Source organism: Cyphomyrmex costatus, unplaced genomic scaffold (assembly GCF_001594065.2).
Source record: "Cyphomyrmex costatus isolate MS0001 unplaced genomic scaffold, Ccosl1.0 scaffold154, whole genome shotgun sequence".
NCBI classification, from domain to species: domain Eukaryota; kingdom Metazoa; phylum Arthropoda; class Insecta; order Hymenoptera; family Formicidae; genus Cyphomyrmex; species Cyphomyrmex costatus.
This window is the reverse complement of record NW_017275544.1, coordinates 309,219-318,023: the sequence shown is the minus strand read 5'-3', so window position 1 is coordinate 318,023 and position 8,805 is coordinate 309,219. Positions and strand designations below refer to the sequence as shown.

At 33.0% G+C, this 8,805-nt stretch overlaps 1 protein-coding gene across 1 annotated transcript in view; it reads right to left on the bottom strand.

Moving 5' to 3' along the window:
• Positions 1 to 7,433, bottom strand: part of Mgat2 (alpha-1,6-mannosyl-glycoprotein 2-beta-N-acetylglucosaminyltransferase) — a 63,327-nt gene extending 55,894 nt beyond the window's left edge. The window contains exons 1-2 of the mRNA XM_018552130.1: positions 7,299 to 7,433; positions 6,559 to 6,598 (exon numbers count right to left, since the gene is read on the bottom strand). The gene's annotated coding sequence lies outside the window, so the exon portion shown is untranslated. The remainder of the gene's footprint in view (positions 1 to 6,558; positions 6,599 to 7,298) is intronic.
• Positions 7,434 to 8,805: the final 1,372 nt, after the last annotated feature.

The window sequence follows — 8,805 nt, the reverse complement described above, 5'->3', positions numbered from 1 at the left end:
ATATTTTTCTGTTTTAATAAATGATAGGAAGCTACAAATACAGCGACAATAAGCACAACTGTTGACATGCACTTGATAACATTTGGCAAACTAATGTGTAAATGTGAAGTTATTAGTAACCGAGTAAAGTTTTCCTGATAGGCAGTCGACAATTCTGAGAAAAAAATGAGACGAATGATCTTTCAAGATAGACTCGGAAAAGTCGCACAACACCACACTTGGTATCTGTTAGTACTATAATATTCTATAAACAGGTCGCGCACGTTATAAATGTCTGAACTCGGGAGATCTCGCATTCTCGAATATTTACGGAGATAAAAGTAGCCGTAACGAGGATGACACGTTGTGAAATGTCTTTCTGTGTATTCTGCATCATCGATATTATTGTTACGCACATATCGTATGTAACAAACGAGTAACGGTAGTCTAAAGCCTAAAGTAACGCAAAAGTCGTAGAAAAAAATATAAAAAAAGCTCGTTAGACCGTAGCATGCGATAGTAAAAGATATATATATATATATATATCATATGTATATTCGTTAGACGTGTTTTATGATATATGAAAAAAGAGCAGGCACACGATGCAAAAGTTATCTTTAAATGTAAAGGCTTAAATTCAAGATGCATAATTATATACAATGCCAGTTGTAGAGATAAAATAATGTGTAGAAAAAAATGTTGGAGACACGATTCTATTAAAGACGAATCAGAAGATCGACCGAGGCAGAATAATAACGTAATGGGACGAGGTAATCGATATCGCGTGATCGGTATATCGATGCTCCCGCATCCTTCCGGATATAACAAATTGTACAACGGAATTCAGTCCTATACGTCGAGAAGAACCGCCCGATTTGGTTTCCCTGAATGGCTGCAGGGAAACCGACGATAGGAAAACGATCGGGTGTTTTAAAGGGTTCTTCGTAAATTGCTTTGCGGCTACGATCAGATCTTGTACCTTCGTCGCGAGAATGATGCGACAATTTTACGCGAAGTACTCTGGCGCATACGATTTACCGGAACTCGCTGATCTCATCGCCGTAGGTTAAACGAGAGGGGAATAAAACGTGAAGGAAAACGAAAGAAAGAGAGAAAGAGAACGTTCGAGCTTGTCGCAAATTCCGGCGTTTCTCGGTAAATTCTTCGGGATTAATTTCCGTTTTCCACCATTTTACAGTGCATGCACGAAAGAATGTATAGAGAATGCCGTGGAATTTGTCGGGACAGAGAGTAGTATCTAAGCTTATGTTAGAAAAAAATAATGCAGAGAGAGAGAGAAAGAGAGAGAGAGAGAGAGAGAGAGAGAAAGATTGAGTGAGTGAATGAGAGTAAGAAAGAGAGTAGAATAGAATAAGATAGACTAGAGACGAGGTACGAAGCGTTCACGGGATTTGCGAGTTATATGATAAACTTTATGAGGATTCGCCGCGGGAAACTCTGGCTGCGACGATTTATTTGTCTCACGGTCCGGACAGACGGTAATTCTCGTGATCTGCCGACTGGACCCCGCGAAAATAGAACACGTTCGTAGAAGCAATATAGAAAGTAGCGTAGCAATATGTTATCCGTAACGTGAAACGACGTATGTCTATGTACGAAATCTATATACGTGTCACTCTATGTGGTGTAATCTCTTCGTGTAAACATTAACTTGAAAAAAATATTGTCGTGTATTTATTACGTATCGGACGTATATGAAAAAAAAGAGTGTACTTGTTGAGATCCTAAGCTACCAGACACCCGACATATCTGCCAAGGCAGTGATACAGTTCTCGATATAGCCGCAAAAAAAATAAAAAGTTTAAAAAGAGATATGTACGTAATTAGAATATAGTGCGTTTTGCTTAATGCTTGGAGTCGTTATCACCTCTAATTGCAAGAATATTGCTTAATGAGTTCTATAACGCTGTAAAAGCGTAATATATTATAAAAATCTAGGGATGTAGTTAACTTAAAACTTACAATTAGGGTCTTCATTAACCGCCATGATGGCATGTTTCTTGGTGTCTAGTGCCAAATCTTGTTCGTGCAGTTAAACGAAAACGAATATAAGCGGGGTCCGTAAGAGACGCACATCCGAGAGGGACGATTTGACGGTGATTGTTACGGTATTAGACTACAGCTTTCCACTGCGGATTCCGAACATACAAGGTGCGTGAGATTTGCGCACCTACTCCCGGTACGAAACGCGAGTCAATTCGATTCGCGAATTCCTTGCCAACGCTCGCCTCGTCGACATACATATATTTAAAAATGTCTATGAAAATCTATATGAGAAGAAAGACGCAGCAAATTATAGAAGATGAGAGAAGAAATATATGTAAGAAATAATGTAAAAAAAAAAAATGGATATGCGAGATGAAAAATGTGACGATTTTTCGAGCCGCGCACGCGCATGAATTTAAATTAAATCTATTATAGTTTCCTCCTTTGTCTAGTTTTCGATTAATTGTATTCTAATTATTGTTATCCAGGTTATAAATATATTTCGCCATGTATTTTGGCGTGATTATTGTTATTACTATTCTCGCTTTAATAATAATAGTAATAATAATGAGCAATAGTATCCTCTATTATCGCAATTCAATGTTATTATGTGATCTCAAGCTATTGTACTATATCGCATAACTATATCACACGATATATTGGATCGATCTTTCCCTTAAATGTAAATATAGCAAAACTAATTAAACGTTGAACGTTGTCGCCGCTGAGATACCTTAAAGGATGTTGTAACGCCGATTTCTTGTAATTTCGGTGGACCCTCATTTCGAATTTACTCTCGTTCGCGGTGTCTCTGTACGTAAGTACGTGTGTACGTATGTGTGTGCGTGTGAAAGAAAGAGAGAAAGAGAGAGAGAGAGAGGAGAGACGCATTTAATTATCATTATTTAAATAATTTAATTTATAGATGTATGTGTGTAAAAGAGAATTATTTTCATGTATGGTGTAAAAATTATCGTCCAACAAACATTGTTCAAAATACCGAAATCAATGATAGAATGTGACAGATTTTATCAAAAAGTCACTAAAATCTATTCTACGTTTCGTTACTAAAATTAGAGCACATGAAGTATAAATCTATCTCTTACTACAGCCGTTAATCTCTTGCGTTGGAATTCAGTAGATGCATACATCTAAATTGTGTATGTTAATTTGTAATTAATGCAGAGCAATGAACATTTGCTACTAAGAGATAACATTTCAACTATGTATTCTTCTGAATAAAGTTCAAGCTTGGATAATTCAGCAAATTAGATACTAATATATTAAATAGCGAATGTGGTACACTAAGAAAAAAATGCTGTTGATTCAATTAAAATCTATATTGCGGGCTGTGACTAACATAAGTAATTAATTCATGTATATTTTTATTGATACAAAGGTTTTGATTATTGTTTTAATAATCAAAGTTTTTGTATCAATAAAAATATACATGAATTTATTACTTATGTTAGTGACAGCCCGCAATATAGATTTTAATTGAATCAACAGCATTTTTTTCTCAGTGTACGTTTCTCATATATTCTCAACTCACTAATATTCTCCATTTTTTTGAGCGATAACAGTTTTACTAAAATATAATTTGACGAATGAACTTTCGGATCAACTTAATAATTATTATGCGCGCGTAATTTCAAATCGTTAGAAACAATTGCGATCGCATTATTGGTACAATTGTTGCAACAGATTGTTAATTCCAACGGAAGGGATTAAGTCGTTATAGGAAATTACTCTTTCAATAATATTTACGAATCCGCTCGAACTTCAGAGGGAAACAGCATCCTTGAATGTGCGAGTTGTACGTCGAGGAAATATAGTGAACTGCATAGGAGTTTCTTATCGGAGGAAGTACGCGACGATTATTACGATTATTTGTGTAAGTCTCTCATGTAACTAGCCAATCCGTATCCCAGCTCGGCCGTTATCGGCCGAGGCTTTATTGTACGAATTGCAGATGCAATCAACGTGACTGTGTTAACCGAAGCAAGTCGTAAAGGGGACACGTGCCGCGCGTACTGCGCTTCCTCAGTCACGCGACACGTACTTCCGGCAAATGCAAAATAACGTGTACGATACCAGTCGCACCCAATTATTACCTGATCGAGATTGGCAGCCCCTTGTCATCGCGAAAGACGCGGAATTCGTAGTTGTGGCTATAAACCCCTATGCCGAAATTGCAAAAAATAGGTTGATTTAAAAGAATATTACTAGGATCCATTACTTTCCAATTCTTTAATTCATAAATGGATATAGAAATTGTCTGATTTCTCTTGAAATTTTTTAATAATTATATTTATATTTAATTATATATTTAATTTAATAATTATATAATTATATTTAATTATACTTATTTATTGCATAGCTAATTTCTTTTTATTCTAAAACGTTACATACCTGACGGAAAAAAAATTTTTACGAAAAAGTACAAGATTGAGACAAGCTCTTAAAAATTCGTAGTTTCTCGTAGATACTTCTAGCGGAACGTAGAGTAAGATTTGTCTTAGAAATTTTTAATCTTTCGTAGATATTCGTAGTGGGATATAAAGTGGTATTGATTGAGGGCAGAGAATTTCTTTTCAAACACAAACAACGTTGCTTTACGTCTCACTATAGGAATATCTATACAAAATTAAGAATTTCTAAAATCTTGTCTCAATCTATGTAGCTTTTCATAAAATTTTTTCCGCCAAGGTTGATTATAGCGCTATGCCGATCTTATTACAGGAATTGGAAAATTGAAGAAAAAATTAAAAGAAATAGGAGAAGTTATGTTTGCAAAATATAAACAAATTAATAACTAAAAATAATTAAAATTCTAAGTCTAAACGGAATTTAATTTTTAAATTCGTTAGAATAAAATTTTATCAATTTTTTTTTTAATCCACTTATTTCTTGCAAGGAATGCATAAGAGAACACGGATGGCGAAAGGATAAAATTTCATAAAGATAATATGTTCAAATTTTATAAACGTGCGTTCAAGTTGCTATCGCCGTGCGTTGTTCGTATAACGCCATCGTCCACAATATGATTCTTTCCCTTATTGGATATATTAAGAGAAAAGAATAGAGAAGAAAGCGAATTGTAGAGCGAATTATTCGTTGGCGGCTGCTATTGTGAACAGACAATAAGCAATGTGAAAAAAAGTGCAAAACCTTCCCCGCATTCGATATAAAGGCTCGATCGATTGTTTTTCGTTATATAGGAAATGGCAAACAACGTTAGCGAATATCGATCGACGATAATGCGAGATGTAGTTAAATATAACGAAATCAAAATGGATTCGCATCGGTTTGGCTCTCGATCATAACGACGAATTTCTCTCTCCGTTAGGAAGGTATTGGACAGCGCTTATCTATGTATTATCGTTATAATATAGTTTCGGCAGCAGTAAAGTTTGTCGTAAAGTCACAGTCTGTAAGGTACCTATTTAACGTCGTACCGTTATATCGTAGATATCTAACAAGCTGGTGTATGGGTCCGATTTTCATGCCTGCGTAAATAATCAAGATAAAAGAAAAAAAAGAGATTTAATGAGTCATTTTAGAGAGCATATATCTTATTTTTAAGTGTCGTTATACCATGCGGTTAAAAATCGTTAGAAAAGATGGTGCTATTGTACGATTAGGAATCTTCCTTGAACAAAGATGGATTAACAGAGGGAATGGAGAACCGCACTTATTTGTATATTTTTTACATGTTTATATGACTAACGCCGGCCCCAAAAATCGCCAGATTTCGCTATGAGATTGTACTTGAATCGTTGACGCTTGTACGAGATACGTGATGCTATTGCAAAATTGCAAATGACTTCTATACGAAGGCTAATAAGGTTGCAGAATAAATACAAAATACATATTTCATTGATTAATACAAATTAATGATAAGTGGAAATATCTCCACAATAGAAAGCAGTAACAAACTCGTTGTAAACTATTTAATGTTTATTCCGATGTATATGTGTCTAACGTGTTTATGTGTACATGAGAAAACATGCTGTATATCGAATAAATGAACTAAATGATCTCTAAACTGTTTTCTTTCTCATAATTCTTAAACAAATTTTTAAATAATCTAATAAAGTAACTATAATAACTATATATATTATCACCTCTTACATTAATAACCATTAATTATTAATTTTGAATTCTCTTATTTTTCTAATATTTTCTTTTGTAGAAGATCGATAAATTCATAATTCGTGGATTTAATCACTAATATAAACTATTGTATCATTAAAATATTTATTATAATATTCATATAACATTTATTGCAATCTGTTTATTTTGAGACTCAGTTCTACGGGCCATTATATTTAATTTTAATATTTTATGTTGTTATATATATATTGATTATTTATTCGATGTGCATATATATTGGTGTAGTAAAAAGAAATCCATTATTTTTACATGAAATATATTGGAAAAATAATGGATTTCTTTTTACTACACCTATATTATCTAGATCTCTATATCTTATAACATGTATATGATACAGTTTTCATAGATCTGTTTTATCTGTTATTTCAATTTAAGATATAATAATTTCAAACTCACCGACACTGATGCGCAACAGAAGAACTGAAACTGCCACAATCTGTAAAAATACAGACGTATTTAAATTAAAAAAGTGCCCAAAATATTTTATATTTTAAAATTATTGCACACGTTCAATCGTTTATTCATCTTTAAACAGAATTAACAGAAAATAAATAAATAACATTAAACTATGTAAAACTTGATAAATATGAAAACTAATTTTATTTTAAAATAATCTATAAAATTGTATAGGCTTTAAAATATATTAATTTTATAAGTGTGTATTTTATATTAAATATTTATTAAATATATTTTAAACATTTCGAGAATATAGTTAAATATAATAATTTAACACTCTTATTTGTATGGTGAAAATCTCAAACTAAATACCGATGAGAATAAGCCATTTACGGTCAAGCTGGATCTTAGATGTTTCTAATATAATTTTCGTGAATTTATATACTACGTATGTAGATCCCTAAATGCGCGCCGAAATTTTTTTAGACTTACAACGCAAATTAATTAACTACCACACGCAGTACTATATCACGAGTTAAAATGACCAACAGTCTAACAATTTTGATGCTCATTACATCATGGATCTTAATATGTTGAATGACATATTAAAATCTATAAATGATATATTAATAATTAATTTAATAATATTAAATAATAATTATTTAATATATGTATAATACAATATTGTGCGATGTTAAACGATTAACTCCGTAAGTATCAAATCAGTCAATAATATTAACCCATGCGATTGTTCCGCTGATGCCTTATGATACCTTCTGGGACTCCTCCATGCTCAGATATAGTTAAATTGCAAATTGTCGTCTTATTGCTCCTGTTTCTTTTTTTGGACTCCTTCACACTTGCAAGTTCACTCCGATTACTAATCGCTTGCACACTATAATTAAAAGTTTATAATTAAATTTATAATTAATACTACAGTGCAAAAATCGAACGATATCTTATACTCCCGACGACAATCACTCGCGATGCGCAACTCTTTACTGTAGAAAAGAAAAAGGGATTATTTGTTGGTCCCCTTTACCGAGCATTTGATACGCGATTTAACTGTAGTTAAGGTGCGTTTAGGGAAACACTATTAGTATTATTTATTGTGTCACTCTATTTTACTTTTACATCTAATAAGCAACGAAAATAGAACAGAAATAGCGCCAATAGCGTTCAAAATGGTGGACAGAATTTGTAAATCACGCAGCTAACTTCACGCGTAGCAGCTACCGCAAGAATGATGTATATGTAGATACTACCTCTCTTACACTCAAGTGCACTTTTATCAGTAAATACGTACGCCGCGATTTAATACACGAGATATAAAAATGAATATATGCGATCTTGAATTGAAGCAAATCTGCAAAATAAACAATATTCCGAAAATATATGGCCGCTGTCTGTGCCGATCGTTCTGTGACTTTGATCGCGAGTCTCGCAAAATCGCTTCAGGAAATTACCAATGTACGAACACCGAATATTTTTATACTACGTTACGTAAATGATAAAGTGTTAAAAAACTGGGTTACTTACCAATCAAACACGTCGCGACGCTACTCGACTCGAAGTCGCCCTATTTATTGTCTCTCAACCGCGACATTTCGCGAAAAATTTGAATTACGATAACTTCACTCTTAAGTTTTTTCGCGTCGAATGTTCCACCGTATTCCTGTCATGTTCCTACTCACTCTGACGCCGTGAAGTGAGAAGGAACTATGGATAGAAGCATGTTGGAGCATGCAACACGAACAAACCTGCTAATAACATGCGACACAACGCAAGTCGTACAACATCTAATTAAAATGCAACCGACTATTTGAAATTAAGACTACACAATCGATTAGTATTGTATATATACGCAATATTCGAATATATGAATTTTATAGAACATAAGAAGAAGAATTTTATAAAAAACAAATATAAATTACCTTTAATAAGCCGAAGCTAGCGTTTTCGATACCTTCCAACTCAATCGATCCAACGACTCGCGTATTAGCCGCAGTCGTCCAATGAATGGGCTACATTCAAACTGGCACGCGGGAAATTCAAAGTGCGAGAATATATCGAAATATATAAAATATGTATAATTATGTAATTATTTTTATAATTGTATGTTACGAAATATATTTATATATTATAAATTTTATTTATAATTATATATAATTATTTATCATTGTAAATAATGTCAACTATTGTATAAACATATCAAATATATAATTATAAATTATGTAATACTATATA